We start from the raw sequence: 19,142 nt of genomic DNA on the forward strand, positions 1-19,142 counted from the left end.
GGCGGATCCCCAAGGAGTTTGTGGACAACATCTATTGGTGTGCTGGTGCTCCCGAGCCTGTGGGGTAACGGCTGGGAGCAAATGGTCGGGGGTTGTCCACGATATTTGTATTATTTCACCATGATCTTGTGGCTTCAAGGACTTCTCCTTCCAGGGTTAAATTCATTGTATTGTTTATGATACAGTGTTTATTGTTTGCTTATTGTTATAATAAAAGGCTGCTGTGGCCATAAAATTCCAAAAAGAAATACCGGTGTCTGTGTATTAGTTGGCGCCGTGTTGTGGGTGGTCATTTTATGGTCACGGTGGGGGGTTTTGGGGTAAGTCAAGACGCTTGATATCCCCTTACGAGGTAAATACTTGACAATACCAACGTCAAGAAATGGCCAGAGTGAGCCTCCCAACCCCCTAGAGGAGGCGTGGGTTGAGGCCAACATGACGGGGGGTTGGAAGTTAGTGAGGGAAGGTGAAGGGTTAAAGGGGAGGGGGAGCTAGGGGGTATTTAATGCAGGGTCTGGGGGGTGCCCGCCCTCTGTTCCTGTTGTCCCAGCTCCTGAGCAGTCCCACCCTCCCTCTGTTTTTCTCTTGGGTTGGTAGTACGTGATTCTATTTTGGGTCATGGCGGTTTTGGGGGAGGGGGAGTCCTTGAAGTCGGTGGAAATTGGTTTGGGAGACTCTCTGGGTAGGGTCTCCTTCGTTTAAAGGTATGCTGGTCGTGATCTGGTGAAAGGTGGATGGGGAGTTTTCCGTCGGAAGAGGGCGGATCCCCAAGGAGTTTGTGGACAACATCTATTGGTGTGCTGGTGCTCCCGAGCCTGTGGGGTAACGGCTGGGAGCAAATGGTCGGCGGTTGTCCACGATATTTGTACTATTTCACCACGATCTTGTGGCTTCAAGGACTTCTCCTTCCAGGGTTAAATTCATTGTATTGTTTATGATACAGTGTTTATTGTTTGTTTATTGTTATAATATAAGGCTGCTGTGGCCATAAAATTCCAAAAAGAAATACCGGTGTCTGTGTATTAGTTGGCGCCGTGTTGTGGGTGGTCATTTTATGGTCACAGTGGGGGGTTTTGGGGTAAGTCAAGACGCTTGATATCCCCTTACAAGGTAAATACTTGACAATACCAACGTCATGGAGGAGGAGGGTCGAACGTCTACAGCCAACTGTTTCCTGTACCGTGGGCTAGGCAGCACTGTCCCACCGCCGCTGTCCCCTGTGGACCCTGCATCCACCACATTAACCAGTGCGCAGTGATGGACACGTAATGGCCCTGGCCATGCCTATTGGACCATGCATCTGTTGTGAGGTGCACCTTTCCACTCACTGATTGCTTGAGTGCATGGACAATGTGGTCTTTCACATGCACGTGGAGGGCTGGGATGGCTTTTCGTGAAAAGAAGTGCCGACTTGGTAGGCCATAGCGTGGTACTGCGTAGGCCTTGAGCTTGCGAAAGCTTTGCTTTCAACCAACCGGTAGGGCATCATCTCTAGCGAGATTAGTTTGGCAATGTGGGCGTTCAAAGCCAGTGTACACGGATGAGAGGATGAGTACTTTCTTGTCCTACTCAGAGTCTCTGGTAGGGTGAGCTGGACTTGAGAGCTGCATATGGTGGAACTAGCGGTGGACATGGCGGACTGAGAGAGGGTTGGCGATGGTGATGGTGTTGGTGGTGTTGCTGATGGCCTAGATTCAGTCTTTTGTAGCAATAACATTGTGATTCCATGACTGCTGTGACCTTGCAATGACACCTCGACATTTGATGCTGGTGGTGAGCTAACCGGTGGGCTTACAGTGGGGGAAGCGATGTAGCGTTGTTGACTACCTTCATTTGGAGCAGGTGCACATGTGGTACGTGAGGTTTGGTAGTCCGTCCATGCTTGCAAGTGCATGGTGTTTAAATGTCTAAGCATGCAACTGGTATTCAAATTTCTCAGATTTTTCCCTCGGCTAAAGGTCTTTGCGCCCTTCTTACAGATAACTTTTGCCTCATCATTAGGATTTTGTTCAAAAAAGTGCCACACTGCACTCTTCCTACTATGGAAGACATTTTGAGACCATGCACGCTGTGCTAATTTGACCGTCTGGCCAAGCTGTCCTGCAACTCTTTTGGCTTTTGTAACACGTTTTTGAACTGCTATGGTCCTGCCAGATAACAGCTGTGGCGATGTCGTTGCCTGCTGCGGATCCTCCTCCTCCTCTTTCTGAGCTATTGGCAGCGGCATCCTCTTCCCCCAATGGATGCCAATCTGGGTCAACAACTGGGTCATCCATCACCTCCTCTTCAATTTCATGTGCACCTTCCTCTGTGTCACCGTGTAAGGTGGTATAGTATGCGGGAAGGGGCACTTGAGTTTCATCAGGGTCTGATTCTGCCTCAGTACACTGTGAGGACAATGTAGTGCTCTGAGTGAATGTACCAGCAGAAAAATCTAGCAGTGGCTGTGCATAAGTGCACTCCATGTCAGATTCATCTTGGACTGGGGAATTCACGATTTGACTTGATAACCCAGGCATGGTATGTGGTCTGCCACATCCTTCACTTTTGGTAGGGGTGAAGGACACAAGGAAAGGTGTTGTTCCTGACCAGGAGCCTCCACTGATAACTCTTTTGAAACTTCAGAAGAGGAGGCGAGAGAGTTGGAGGCTGTGTCAGCAATGTAAGCCATAACTTGTTCCTGAAGCTCCAGCTTTAAAAGTGGTTTACCTACTCCCAGAAAAGAGGCCTTGAGGCCTTGTGGAGCCAGACGATGACGCAGGCTCAACACCTCCTGCCTTAGGTGCTATTATGCTTTTGACACTACCAGCAGATGCAACACCACCACCACCACAATCAGGAGCAGCTGGCAACCCCCGCCCACTTCCATGGTGTCTTCCACCATATTTCCTAATTTTTGTGAAAATGTACCCAAAGGTGTATCTACTATTGGTGAGAATTTGAATCTCACTATAGATTTGGGGACACTGACCTATTGTCTCAGGCCCAGTAGAGATTACACCTCAATGTAACAGACTGAAATTGGATGGTGTATGACAAGGTGGAGGGTGTCTATAGGATTGGTGAGAATTTGAATCTCACTATAGATTTGAGAACGCAGAACTATTGTCTCAGGACCGGGAGAGATTACACCTCAATGTAACAGGCTGAAATTGGATGGTGTATGACAAGGTGGAGGGTGTCTATAGGATTGGTGAGAATTTGAATCTCACTAGAGATTTGAGGACGCAGAACTATTGTCTCAGGAGCAGGAGAGATTACACCTCAATGTAACAGGCTGAAATTGGATGATGTATGACAAGGTGGAGGGTGTCTATAGGATTGGTGAGAATTTGGATCTCACTAGAGATTTGAGGAAGCTGAACTATTGTCTCAGGCCCAGTAGAGATTACACCTCAATGTAACAGGCTGAAATTGGATGGTGTATGACAAGGTGGAGGGTGTCTATAGGCTTAGAGATTTGAGGACGTTGAACTATTGTCTCAGGCCCAGGAGAGATTACTAGAGTTGAGCGAAACGGGTCGAACAATTTCAAAAGTCGCCGACTTTTGGCAAAGTCGGGTTTCATGAAACGAAACCCGACCCTAGGATGAGGTCGGCCACGAGGTCGGCGACTTACGCGCCAAAGTCGCGTTTCAAAAGTTTGTTTAGCGCTCTTTTTCAGCCAATCAGGATCCACGGACACTGTGGGCAACGTGATGACATAGGCAGGGGTCACCACCATCTTTCAGAAGGGCATGCAAGTGATTGGCTTGCTTTGGTGGGCGTCACAGGGGTTATAAAAGGGCGTGCACGCCGACCGCCATCTTACTTCTGCCGATCTTAGCATAGGGAGAGGTTGCTGATTCTGTAGGGAGAGCGTTAGGCAGGGAAGAAGACAAAAAAACTGCTTCTGCTGCTAGCGATTTTGCCTGTGCAACACACCAGTCACTGTGTGTGCAGTGCAAGGGGAGGCTATATTGTGGTGGATCAGCGGTGTTGGTTGTTAGGCTGCCATCTAAGGCTTCCTGACAGCTGCATTGCTGTTTCCCCACTGCTCTGCAAACTGCTTTTTTAAAAGCAATCCCAATTTTTTTTTTGGTCCTGCTAAGGTACTGAGTGTGCATTTATTCACACCATACAGCGGTGTATGCTCCTCACACAGTACCGTGTAACGGCTGTTATCACAGCCACAGTGAAGCTATCTGTGTGTCACTGTGGAAGGATAAGTGGAGGACTTGTTCCGTTCTTACAGACCTACACTCTAGGGGATTCCTATTCTGCCCAATTCTACAATTCACTTTTTTCACACCTGTGTCATCGAGCCTGTCACATAGCACTGTGATATTCAGTGGGCCTCACACAATCCAAGTGTCCAGTGTCCACAAGTGTCTGCAGAAATTCAAAATCTCCCTTATCCTGTAGTCATTTTTTTCACACCTGTGCCATCGAGCCTGTGACATAGCGCTCTGATATTCAGTGGGCCTCACACAATCCAAAAGTGTCCAGTGTCCACAAGTGTCTGCAGAAATTCAAAATCTCCCTTATCCTGTAGTCACTTTTTTCACACCTGTGCCATCGAGCCTGTGACATAGCGCTGTGATATTCAGTGGGCCTCACACAATCCAAGTGTCCAGTGTCCACAAGTGTCTGCAGAAATTCAAAATCTCCCTTATCCTGTAGTCACTTTTTTCACACCTGTGCCATCGAGCCTGTGACATAGCGCTCTGATATTCAGTGGGCCTCACACAATCCAAGTGTCCAGTGTCCACAAGTGTCTGCAGAAAATCTAAATCTCCCCTGTCCTATAGACACCTTGTACCTTGTTTTACATTACTATATAGTTTGTAGGATTTTGTCTACATTTCTACCAAAAATGAGGAAGGCTGGTGGAAGAGGCCGTGGAATTGGGCGGGGGTTGGCAGCTGGTAATGATGGTGTTGGTGGTGGATCTGATGGTAGTGGCAAAAGCAAAATAGGACCGAATGCAGGAGGTGTTGAGCCTGCGTCAACGTCTGGCTCCATAAGGCTTCGAAGGCTTAGTTTTCTAGGAGTTGGCAAACCGCTTTTAACGCCAGAGCATCAGGAAAAAGTTTTGTCTTACATTGCTGACTCAGCCTCCAGCTCTATCGCCTCCTCTTCTGAAGTTGTAAAAAGTAAAAGCACTGAGTCGTCACTGGAGGCTCATGTTCATGAACCACACCTTTCCTTGTGTCCTTCACCCCAACCAAGATTGAAGGATGACGCAGGCCATACTACTGATTACTCCATGGAGCTGTTTTCACATACCATGAATGGATTATCAAGTGAAATGGTGAATTACCCAGGCCAAGATGAATCTGACATGGAGTGCACTGATGCACAGCCGCTGATAGATGATTCTGCTGGTACATTCACTCAGAGCACTACATTGTCCTCGCAGTGTACAGAGCCAGATTCTGACCCTGATGAGACTCAGGTGCCCCTTCCCGCACACTATACCACCATACACGGTGACACAGAGAAAGGTGCACATGACATTGAAGAGGAGGTGATGGATGACCCAGTAGTTGACCCAGATTGGCATCCATTGGGGGAAGAGGGTGCTGCTTCCAATAGCTCAGATGAGGAGCATCCACAGCAGACATCGACATCGCAACAGCTGTTATCTGGCAGGCCCGGAGCACTCCAAAGACAGGTTCCAAAAATCAAAAGAGTTGCTGGACAGCTTGTCGAGAGGGTCAAAACATCACAGCGTGCTAGGCCGCAAAATGTCTGCCAAAGTAGGAAGAGTGCAGTGTGGCACTTTTTTGAACAAAATCCTCATGATCAGGCCAAGGTTATCTGTAAGAAGTGCGCAAAGACCTTTAGCCGAGGGAAAAATCTGAAAAATTTGAATACCAGTTGCATGCTTAGACATTTAACCAGCATGCACTTGCAAGTGTGGACACAACACCAAACCTCAAGTGCCACATGTGCAACTGATCACAAAGAAGGTAGTCAGCAATGCTACATTGTTTCCCCCACTGTAAGCCCACCGGTTAGCACAGCAGCAAATGTTGAGGTGTCGTTGCAAGGCCACAGCAGTCAGGGAATTCCACTGTTATATCAATGAAATACTGAATCTAGGCCATCAGAAAGAACACCAACTCCATCACCATCATCAACCCTCTCTCAGTCAGCCCTGTCCACCGCTACTTCCACCATATGCAGCTCTCAAGTCCAGCTCACCCTCCCAGACACTATGAGTAGGTCAAGAAAGTACTCAGTCTCTCATCCGCGTACACTGGGTTTGAACCAGGGGAAGAGTCTTGAGGAGATCATTTGCATATTCCCAGTGCCTTCTGGGATAATTGAAGAGTCTCCGCGAGCTCAACGATCTCTGGGTTTTGGCCGTTGCAGCTGAAAAGAGGAAATCGGAAAAACCGCGCGCCGAATTTTGGCTCATCTTTCATCGTTTTTAAAAAATCTCAAGATGGAAGAGGCCAGGAGCCATTTGGTGAGCTGCACTTCTTGCAACATGTTCACAGATTTACCAGTGGAAAAGCCAAACTTCACATGCCACAAATGCAAGCTTGTGTCCCTGTTGGAGGAAAAGTTGCAAAATCTCGAAGAGAGGTTAGCTACGTTGAAGATCATTAAGGAAGGTGAAGAGTTCTTGGACAGAGCAGAATTATCTCTTCATGTAACAGAAAGAGAAGAAATTCGAAGTGCACCTGAAGAAACAGAGGAATGGAGACATGTGACCCAGAGAAGCAGGAGGATCAGGAGGCAGTCAGCACCCATACTGCTCAGAAACCAGTACCAGGCTCTCACGCAGGAAAACGATGAAGAAATACATCAGGATAAGACTTTTCCAACAAACAGCAACCTTGTACGCCTTCAGAGTCCTCCTGGATGGAGAAAGAAAAATGTTGTGAAGAAGAAACGGACAGTGGTGGTCATGGGGGATTCCCTGTTGAGAGGAACAGAGGCCGCTATCTGCAGACCGGATATAACTTCAAGAGAAATGTGCTGTCTTCCAGGTGCAAAAATTAAAGATGTGTCTGACAGGATATCAGGACTCTTCAGACCTACAGATGACTACCAATTTCTGCTACTACATGTGGGGACAAATGACACCGCAAGAAACGACCTGGAAACCATCTGCAGAGACTTTGAAGACTTAGGCAAGAAAGTGAAAGAACTGGGAGCGCAGGTGGTCTTCTCTTCCATCCTCCCAGTGGATGGCCATGGAACAAGGAGGTGGAATAAGATTCTGCAGGTGAACAACTGGCTACGTCGATGGTGCCGTCAGCAACGATTTGGATTTCTGGATCACGGAGTGAACTACTTATATGATGGACTACTTGCTAGAGATGGGGTGCACCTTACGAAGACTGGAAAGCATGTATTTGGAAGTCGCCTTGCTACACTTGTAAGGAGAGCTTTAAACTAGAACAACATGGGAAGGGAAGCAAAAGACCAGAAAAAGCCATACACCCGACAAATGCTATTGAGAACTCTGCTATTAGAAGTGGAAAGGAAGAACAAAGACGAAAGAATCTAATTAATAAAAATATTGCAGAAAGAGAAACCAATCATAAACTAAAATGTTTCTATACTAATGCACAAAACATGGGCAACAAACAAGGAGAATTGGAACTACTAACACAGGAAAAGAAATATGATGTCATTGGAATCACTGAAACTTGGTGGGACAATACACATGATTGGAATACAAGACTAGAAGGATACAACTTATTTTCAAGAAACAGACTTGATAAACGAGGAGGGGGTGTCGCATTGTATGTTAGAAACGCGTATATCTGTACAGAGATTGAAGCTTTAGAGACTGGGAGTTCTGTGGAAACTGTTTGGGTAAGAATACAAGGACAGAACAATGGAAAGGACACCATTGTAGGCATTTACTACAGGCCACCTGTGCAAGCTGAAGATATGGATGAACTCTTTATGCATCAAATGGCCAAGTTCTCCAAAAAATATGACATAGTTGTCATGGGAGATTTCAACGATCCAGACATTTGTTGGGAATCTCTCTCAGGCAAAACTAACAGGTCAAGGAAATTCTTACACACTCTTGCTGACAACTTTATCTCCCAAAAGGTAAGGGAGAAAACAAGGGGAACTGCTACCTTGGATCTAATCCTTATAAACAGGGAGGAAATGGTTGAGGAGGTAAAAGTGGCTGGGACCCTAGGAGGTAGCGACCATGCTATTTTAGAATTTTGGATAACTAGAGGCAGAAGACCTGTGAAGACTCAGACGTCAAGGTTAGATTTCAGAAAGGCAGATTTTAAGGGATTCAGAAAGAGAATTGGAGGGGTCCAATGGCTGGATATCCTTAAAGACAAAAATGTCCAGGAAGGATGGGAAATCTTGAAAAATGAAATTCTCAAAGCACAGTTGTTAACAATTCCGAAAAGAGGGAAGAATAGGAAGCATTTAAGGAAACCAGGATGGATGAACACAGAACTTAAGCACATGCTAAAAAGAAAGAAAAAATTTTTTATAAAATGGAAAGAGGGAGGCATATCTAAAGAAGAATATAATGCTGTCTGCAGAACCTGCAGGGCACAAATCAGATTATCTAAAGCTGAAAATGAATTGAGGCTTGCAAGAGATGTCAAAAGCAATAATAAAGGATTTTGGGGATATGTCAAAAGTAAAAGAAAAGTCAAAGATGCTATAGGATTTTTACAGGATGAAAATGATGAAATGGCAAGACAGGATGTTGAGAAGGCTGAACTTTTAAATTCCTATTTTGCATCTGTTTTCTCTCAGAAAGGAAATGTAACATCAACTGTTATTCACTGTCCTATTAAGGGAATAGAAGAATCCAGGATATCTATAAACAGAAAGATAGTGAGGAAACACTTAGCTAACCTAAATTAATTCAAGTCTCCAGGTCCAGATGAATTACACCCCAGAGTACTGAAGGAGATAGCAGAAGAAATTTTTGAACCCCTCTCCATAATCTTTGAAAATTCTTGGAGAACAGGAGAAGTGCCAGAAGACTGGAGAAGAGCAAATGTTGTTCCTATCTTCAAAAAGGGGAAGAAGGTGGACCCAGGCAACTATAGGCCGGTGAGTCTGACTTCTATACCAGGAAAGATCTTTGAACAAATTATTAAACAACATGTATGTCAATACCTGGATAAGAATGAAGTGATTAAACAGAGTCAGCATGGGTTTGTAACTAATAAGTCATGTCAGACTAACTTAATTTCCTTCTATGACGGTATCACTGATTGGGTGGATCAAGGAAATGCTGTAGATATAGTATATCTTGACTTCAGCAAAGCATTTGACAAAGTCTCTCATACAATCCTTATTGAAAAAATGACTAAGTATGGAATGGACAAGGCAACTGTTAGGTGGATTCATAACAGGCTTAGTGATCGGACCCAAAGAGTGGTCGTAAATGGCTGCACATCCAGTTGGAAGAATGTCTCAAGTGGGGTACCACAGGGCTCTGTCCTGGGCCCTGTATTGTTCAACATCTTTATCAACGATTTAGATGAAGGAATTGAGGGTAAACTGATTAAATTTGCTGATGACACAAAGCTAGGAGGGATAGCTAATACTAGAGAAGAGAGAGAGAGGATTCAAAAAGATATAAATAAACTGGAGAAGTGGGCAGCAACTAACAGAATGGTTTTTAACAGGGAGAAATGCAAAGTACTACATCTGGGCAATAAAAATGAAAAAAGCATATATAGAATGGGAGGAATAGGGCTAAGTGACAGCACATGTGAAAAAGACATGGGTATACTAATAGATCACAGACTGAATATGAGTCAACAGTGTGATGCAGCAGCAAAAAAGGCAAATGCAATTCTAGGATGTATTAACAGAAGCATACAGTCTAGATCACGTGAAGTCATTATTTCCCTCTACTCCTCTTTGGTCAGACCTCATCTGGAATATTGTGTCCAGTTTTGGGCACCACATTTTAAAAAAGACATCAACAAACTGGAGCAAGTTCAGAAAAGAGCGACCAGAATGGTGACCGGTCTGCAAACCCTGTCTTATGAGGAAAGGTTGCAGGATTTGGGAATGTTTAGTTTGCAAAAGAGAAGACTGAGAGGAGACTTAATAGCTGTCTACAAATATCTAAAGGGCTGTCACATTGTAGAAGGATCAACTTTATTCTCATTTGCACAAGGAAAGACTAGAAGCAATGGGATGAAACTGAATGGGAGGAGATACAGATTAGATATTAGAAAAAACTTTTTGACAATTAGAGTGATCAATGAGTGGAACAGGCTGCCACGAGAAGTGGTGAGTTCTCCTTCAATGGAAGTCTTCAAACAGAGGCTGGACAGACATCTGACTGGGATGATTTAGCAAATCCTGCTTTGAGCAGGGAGTTGGACCAGATGGCCCAGGAGGGCCCTTCCAACTCTACGATTCTATGATTCTATGATTCTATGAACGCCCACATTGCCAAACTAATCTTGTTTGAGACGATGCCCTATCGGTTGGTGGAAAGCGCAGCTTTCCGCGAACTCATGGCCTATGCAGTACCACGCTATGACCTACCCAGTCGCCACTTCTTCTCTCGCAAAGCCATCCCAGCCCTCCATCATCATGTGAAAGACCGCATTGTCCATGCACTCAAGCAGTCAGTGAGTGGAAAGGTGCACCTCACAACTGATGCATGGTCCAGTCGGCATGGCCAGGGCCGTTACGTGTCCATCACTGCGCACTGGGTTAATGTGGTGGATGCAGGGTCCACAGGGGACAGCGGTGGTGGGACAGTGCTGCCTAGCCCACGGTATAGGAAACAGTTGGCTGTAGGCGTTCCACCCTCCTCCTCCTCCTCCTCCAGAAGCGAAAGCTCGTCCACAGAGCGCAGTCGTACGAGCACTCCATCTGCAGCTGCCACTGTTGCACACGAGGTGTCCCCCTATCGAGCAGCTAGTGGAAAGCGTCAGCAGGCTGTGTTGCAGATGATGTGTTTGGGCAACAGACACACCGCCGAGGTGCTGGCCGAGTACTTGAAGCGACAAACTGAGTCATGGCTGGGCAGTGTACATCTTGAGGCAGGCAAGGTAGTTAGTGATAACGGCCGTAATTTTGTGGCAGCCATAGCCCTTTCAAAACTCCACATACCTTGCTTGGCTCACACCTTGAACCTGGTGGTGCAGTGCTTCCTCAAAAATTATCCGGAGTTAACAGCCCTGCTCCAAAAGGTGCGAAGACTGTGCGCGCACATCCGCCGGTCGCCTGTACACTCCGTTCGTATGCAGAAGCTGCAGCGATTGCTCCACCTTCCCAACCACCGCCTCATTATCGACATTGCAACAAGGTGGAACTCCACCCTGCACATGGTGGAGCGGCTGTGCGAGCAGAGGCAGGCCATAATGCATTTGTGGAAGGATACACGGCCAGGCACTTTGAGAGCAGACATGGAGTTGACAGGTGTGCAGTGGTCGAAGCTGAAAGACCTCTGTAAAGTCCTTCAGTGTTTTGAGGAATGCACACGGCTGGTAAGCGCAGACGACGCCATCCTAAGCATGAGCATCCCACTTATGCGTCTGCTCATGCAAACTTTGATGCACCTTAAGGAGCAGGCGTCTGCAGCCAATGTTGACGAGGAGGAAGAGGTGGAGGGAATCCTTGATGACATTCAGCCATTGTCTGCTCAGGGACCTCTCCTGGACGAGTTGGAGGAAGAAGAGGAGGAGGAGGATGATGATGGGGATGATTACTTAGGGGAGGAGGATGCATCTCGTGGGGCAAGTGAAAATGTTGGCGTGGCAAGGTCTGGTACAGGGTTTGGGCGTGACTGGAGGGATGTGGATTTGCCAGAAAGTGCTCCTCCAACCAGCACTCGCAGTGCATCATTGACACCGGGAACATTGGCCCACATGTCAGATTATGCCTTGCGGATCCTAAAAAGGGACCCCCGCATTGCCAAAATGATGAACGATGACGACTACTGGTTGGCCAGCATCCTGGATCCACGCTATAAAGGCAAATTACAAAACATCATGCCACAGGAGAACCTTGACCTAATATTGGCTAATAAACAAGCAACTCTGGTAAATCGGTTGCTTGAGGCATTCCCAGCACACAGCAGCGGTGATGGTTCTCACACGAGCCGTACGGGCCGGGGGCAGCTTGGCAGAGGTGTTCATGGTGCACACAGCAGAAGTGGCGTTGGAGACAGGGGTTTCATGACAATGTGGTGGACTGATTTTTCAAGTACCGCTCACACAACTGGTAATACAGCATCGATGGAAAGTGACAGGAGACAGCAGTTGTCAACTATGGTTACAAACTACTTTTCCTCCCATATCGATGTTCTCCCACACAGGTCATTCCCCTTTGACTATTGGGCCGCTAAACTGGACACCTGGCCTGAATTGGCACAATATGCCTTACAGGAGCTCGCTTGCCCAGCTGCAAGTGTGCTATCGGAAAGAGTCTTCAGTGCAGCTGGATCAATCCTGACAGAAAAAAGGACCCGTCTGTCAACCCAAAATGTGGATGATCGAACCTTCATTAAAATGAACCATGCATGGGTTTCCAAGGATTTTGTCCCACCTTCCCCTGATGACACATAGGGTGACAGAAAAATGGCTTGCTTTGGTCCACCTCTTCCTGGGACTTGACCTATTTCGCCTTTTGCATCAGCTGAATGTCCAACATCAACATATGCCACTTTCTAAAACTCCCTAACTGTGCTGCCTCCCCCCCCATGGCCGGGGTCACCACCTAGCGCATGACACCATGCAAGTGCCGTTGCCCTGGACAGGTGGGTAGGCCAACTCTTGGGCTCGGACACTGGCACAGGGTCCCTCATAGTGCAATCAAGTGTCTCTGACGGTGGTGGTGCACACCCGCCGTCAGACACACCGCCGTACTATGAGGGGCCCAGTGCCAGTACCGACGCCCACGAGTGGGCCCCCCTTGCTTGGGAAGGGCCCCAGCATTTGCAATCTTTACCTCTCCCTGCTCCTCCGCTGTGTAGTCTGGGCCGTCAAATCCATACTGTGCCTTACACCGTCTGAGCCTGCCTCCTGATGTATAGACATATCTTTTGAATGTGTGCGCTATCCATGCATGTTATCCGGGGATACGGTACCCTTTCTCACCTTTGTGCAATCACGTGCAAGCCATACTGGGCCTAACACTGTCTGAGCCTGCCTCCTGATGTATAGACATATCTTTTGAATGTGTACGCTATCCATACATGTTATCCGGGGATACGGTACCCTTTCTCACCTTTATGCAATCACGTGCAAGCCATACTGGGCCTAACACCGTCTGAGCCTGCCTCCTGATGTATAGACATATCTTTTGAATGTGTACGCTATCCATACATGTTATCCGGGGATACGGTACCCTTTCTCACCTTTGTGCAATCACGTGCAAGCCATACTGGGCCTAACACCGTCTGAGCCTGCCTCCTGATGTATAGACATATCTTTTGAATGTGTACGCTATCCATACATGTTATCCGGGGATACGGTACCCTTTCTCACCTTTGTGCAATCACGTGCAAGCCATACTGGGCCTAACACCGTCTGAGCCTGCCTCCTGATGTATAGACATATCTTTTGAATGTGTACGCTATCCATACATGTTATCCGGGGATACGGTACCCTTTCTCACCTTTGTGCAATCACTTGCAAGCCATACTGGGCCTAACACCATCTGAACCTGCCTCCTGATGTATGGACATATCTTTTGAATGTGTACGCTATCCATACATGTTATCCGGGGATACGGTACCCTTTCTCACCTTTGTGCAATCACGTGCAAGCCATACTGGGCCTAACACCGTCTGAGCCTGCCTCCTGATGTATAGACATATTTTTTGAATGTGTACGCTATCCATACATGTTATCCGGGGATACGGTACCCTTTCTCACCTTTGTGCAATCACTTGCAAGCCATACTGGGCCTAACACCGTCTGAGCCTGCCTCCTGATGTATAGACATATCTTTTGAATGTGTACGCTATCCATACATGTTATCCGGGGATACGGTACCCTTTCTCACCTTTGTGCAATCACTTGCAAGCCATAGTGGGCCTAACACCATCTGAGCCTGCCTCCTGATGTATAGACATATCTTTTGAATGTGTACGCTATCCATACATGTTATCCAGGGATACGGTACCCTTTCTCACCTTTGTGCAATCACGTGTAATCCATACTGGGCGTGAGAACGGCTGGCGAGCTGTTAAGCAAGCTACAGCACCTGTGGTTTGCACACGTAAGTTTTTCATTTTTTCAGGAATGACGGTTAGGCTTAATTCCGGAACTGCGGTTGACCTGCACTTACTGGGAAATCATCGTTCGCGAGTAATAATTGTAATCAGTGATCCCCATCACTAACGTTGTTCAGCGGGTTATCTGCACCTGTAAGCGACAAACGCTGGCCTTTTCAGTGTAGCGCACATGCAGCCACGGACATGTAAGGGCATGACACACCAGTTATTGACCAATCTCATGTGCCAGAGCCTCACGTGTCCCTCTAGTAAGCCGGACTCGGACCGCGGGGCATGACGGAGTCTCGTTCGTTAACGGAATTAAGCTTGCAATGTGTGCATCTGTTCTGTAGCTGGCATGGTTGAGGTTGCCCGTGTTGAGTCAAATTACGCCGAAGGCTCCACTCCTGGTGGTGCCCTTCTGGACATTCCTTTAAGGTTCAGCTTTGCAACCATACTGCCCACGTAAAACAAACACTTTGCCTTCATGAACGCTGTTTGGAGGGTCATGACTCGTGGGAATAATGCCGCCCAATAAGTTAACCTGCTAGAGAGATTCTTCGTTGCTCCCAAGCATGACATCACACTCCCTAGGAGGAAGGTAATGCCACTGTGGCGACCGTACTCCTGGGGGCGACACAAGTGCACTGATGCCCAGCCACTGCTCGATGAATCTGCTGGTACATTGACCCAGACCACTACATTCCCCTCGCACGCTACCCGGCCTGAATCTGACCCTGATGAAACTCAGGTTACCCTTCCCATATACAGTTCCATCTTACACGGTGACAAAGAGGAAGCTGCAGATGAAAGTGCAGGTTCGGCCCACCCGCCATGAGACACACCACCATACTCTCAGGGGCCCTGTGCCAGTGCCGTCGCCAACGAGTGGGCCCCCCCTGCTTGCTCAGGATCACAGCACTTGCAAGGTTGAAATACTGTGCAGTGAGATGGAAGATGGGGACGACGAGGAGTCCAGACTAGTACAGGGATTCCCTAGCGAGGAGACTTATTTGATTGTTTTCAATGTTGGGACAGCAATTTTTGGGGAGCACTATACTCTGGAGAATGATAGATGGGGCCCACCATACACTGGAACATTCCAAAGGTGGACATCAGACACTGGAGCAGCATTTACAGGGCCCATTATACACTAGAGCATTAGAAATGGGGCCCATTATGTTTGGAGCATTATTTGGGCCCATAAGACAGTGGAGCTTCATCCATGGGGACCAACATATACTGTAGCATTATGTTGAGTGCATCATATACTGTTTCAAACATTATATGGGACCAATGATTCTGTATGGAGAAATAGATGGGCCTCGTCATGAGATGTAAAAAGTGAAGTATTTTTCATTGTACTATACCGCTATTTCTCTGCCGTATCGGAGCATGATGAGTTGTGGTATGTGTTAAAGGGGCGCTCTTTCACCCAGGGCACATGAAAACCTGGAGCCAGCCCTACCCCCCCACAACTTTAGCCAAATAACCCCCATTTTTCAGTGCGTAACTTGTATTATGAAGTTAATTAAGGTTGACCAGCTAAAGTAAGAAGAATTGATGCTTTTGGCATTCAAATGAGCACTGTAGGTGTGTTTCCTGTCCTCCTCTCACTGCCGAGTTTTATTCCCCATTGACTTACATTAGGTTTCGTGTTTCGGGACGACCCCGACTTTTCCCTATAATCGGCCGATCTTGCTCGACCCGACTTTTGGAAAAGTCGGGTTTCACGAAACGAAACTCGACCATAAAAAAACAAAAGTCGCTCAACTCTAGAGATTACACCTCAATGTAACAGGCTGAAATTGGATAGTGTATGACAAGGTGGATTGTGTCTGTAGGATTGGTGAGAATTTGGATGAAGCAACTAATCTTAAAATTTGGACAGTTAATAGCGATCACAGATTTGAAACTTGACTAGCAATAGACAAGCAATTATACAAATTCTTAACTACAGTAACACCATTTTATACAAAATGTACTCTCTGAATGGCTTTGATGAGGTAAGAACTTGATCATGAATCAGACAAAAACTGTGGACAGTTGGAATAGTTTAATGGAAGGCAATAGGTGATCTTGTCACATTTAATTCCACAAGGCAATTCATGCCAATGATTCAGTAATTCTTTTCTCTTTGCACCTTCATGGACTATGAAAGTATTTTATGCCAGCTTATTAAATGCATAAAATTACTAGAACCACATGACAATGTAATGGAATTGTATAAGTTTTACTCCTCATTTTTTGTTCTATTTGACTTTAATGAGCTGCAGATGATTACCTCTGTACTGGAGCCAATGTTTGGCAGTAGAGTGAATGAATCTACCACAGTTTAGTCCACTAAGCTATAAACAGATTTACAGAATTATTCATTTTTACATCTAGCAATGTATGAAATATTTACTTTAAGTGGGAAGTAGTTAACAAGAAATAATTCTAGTATAATTTCTACATAGTTTTTGCCAGTTTGAAATAATTGCTTCTTGTCATATTACTGGGTGACGATTTAAGCAATTTTATAACAGGCTTAAAATATATAATTTTGCACATATAATAGCTCACATTTTCTATGTCTCTGTCTAGAAATGAATGAAAGTGTAAGGACGGGGTCCCGCTGGCGTATCACATCTGATGTGTGCAAGAGCTGAGTGTCAGTGCTCTGTGCACAGCTACGGAGGAGATGGAGAGATCAGTTTCTCCATTTCCTCTGCTGTCAGCATTGGTGGGAATTGCACTGCACTTGGGTGATATCCTACTGCAATGTGATGCTTCACACGCACCCATAGACTTATATTGGGGCGTGCGATCCCAATTTGGCATGCAATCGCAGCATGCTGCTATTTTTTCCTGTCCGATCGCAGTCCAATAGGCGCAGTAAAAAAAAAATGGCCACTGAGAACAGAAGCATAGATTGCATTCATTCTGTTTAATTGCAAGTGGGAGCGAGCCCTAAGGCCGGGGTCACACTTTCGAGAAACTAGCACGAATCTCACATCTCAATACCCAGCACTGTCGCTGACACTTGGGACTGGAGTGCTCAGCTGCATAGAAATACATGCAGCCACACACTCCAGTCCCGGTCATTATTTTGACTGTTTCCTTCAAGAATCACGTATTCACTTTTTGGGAAATTTGGAATCCAATTGGTAAGGAATAACATATATTCTCATACTTTTTCTGTCTATATCTCTAACACTTTTTTTCTCTCAGAGAATGGACTGTAGAGGACTGGGAAACAGGGATGAGCGAACACGTGGATGTTCGGGTTCGGTTCAATGGTTCGGCATCCAAACGTGACCCTGAACTCGAACAGCCATAGAAGTGACCCAAACCCAAAGCCCATAGAAGTAAATGGCAACCTAAACTTTGGTTCTTTAAAATGGCTTTAAAATAATCATAGTAAGGGCTAGGGGCTGCAAAAGGAAGATAAATTGGGATTAGAGAAGAACACTTGTCCTGCAAACAAATTTGGAAAGGGAAATTGCTTAAAATAACATAGAATCTGTAACACCACTGCCTGCATCCCTGCTTGGCTTCCCATTCCCCTCCATGCAAGAAGACCAGTATACTCAGCACCCCAGGCCATACATTGAGCTCTTTGTCCACTGTTTGCTGTATGCTGTAAACTTTGTGTCCTCTGCTGGCTGTGCATGTTTCCTGTCTGCATGTTTAGGGTGCATGCACAGGAACTTCCGGGTTCTCAAAGAGACAGAGTTTGTGCTCCTAAAGTGTCCCCAGCCTATTGTTGAGAGGCACTTCGTACTTAAGACACTTCCACCTGTTGAAAGATGCCTGAGCAACATTCTTTTCAGTCTGTGTGCAGATGCTGAGTTGCCAGGAACTTTCCTGTTAGTGCCAATCTGGGGGCTAAATACCCAGGCCTGATCCCTGTACCTGTATTTGTATATCATATTTCCTGTTTTTTCAACCTTGGGGGCTGAATACCCAGGCTTGAACCCTAAATCTGTACCTGTATCTGATCTTTCTTGTTTCCACCACCCTGGGTGCTAAATTCCCAAGCCTGAACCCTGAACCTGTATGTGTCTCTCCAGCGTAGTAATCTTGTATGAGACAACTTTTATTTCCAATAGTTATAAATATGACACTGGCATACCACTAAATAGATCACGACAAACCGATGAAATTATGATTAAGACATAACCTGTCGAAACATGTCGGTTTGTCTTGGGTTAGTTAGTGGTATGCTAGTGTCATGTTTATTACTATTGGCAATAAAAGTAAAGACTTATACAAGAATCCTATGCTGGAGATATCCTTTCCTCTTGTTCTTTCTTTGCAACATGCCCCAGAGCATGGCGGATCTGTGTGGGGAAAGACTATCCAGACCAAGTGCGGTTGGCAACAGTGATGTTACGGTGAGCTGACTAGTCCTCTATTCCCCTTTCCTATTTTTCACTTGCACTTGTGTCTGTATTTGTCTGAATAAGGACCAATCCCTGAACCTTTGTATCCAAGTCTGGATCTTTCCCAAAACCTTCTGTGTCTATACCTGTACCTATCCCTAAAGTGTCTGAAAAAATACCTATCCCTAAAACCTGCAGTGTCTGAACCTGCTCCTATCTCTAAAGCTTGCAGAGTCTGAACCTGCTCCTATCCCTAAATCCTGAAGTGTCTGAACCTGCTCTTATCCACACCACCTGCAGTGTCTGAACCTGCTCCTATCCCTTAAACTTGCTATGTCTGAACCTGTTTCTGTCTTGCCCCAGTCTGTTTTGTCCTTACTTTTCCTTGTATATGTCCTGTGTGAACCTGACCTTGTCTTCTCCTTGTGAACAGAGTCATGTCCATATCAGCGGTTCCCTGTCTGTCCGCTCTTGCTCCCCGGACTCTCCTCAAATTGTGGCACCATCAGTTGCTGTTGATCTGGGGTCAGTCTTGGGTTGGCACTTAGTCACGCCTCTCCAGCCTCTCCTTGGTCTGTGGCACAGTGCAT

The sequence above is a fragment of the Dendrobates tinctorius genome, unplaced genomic scaffold (genome assembly GCF_039654945.1).
Source record: "Dendrobates tinctorius isolate UK_male_01 unplaced genomic scaffold, ASM3965494v1 ptg000030l, whole genome shotgun sequence".
NCBI lineage: Eukaryota > Metazoa > Chordata > Amphibia > Anura > Dendrobatidae > Dendrobates > Dendrobates tinctorius.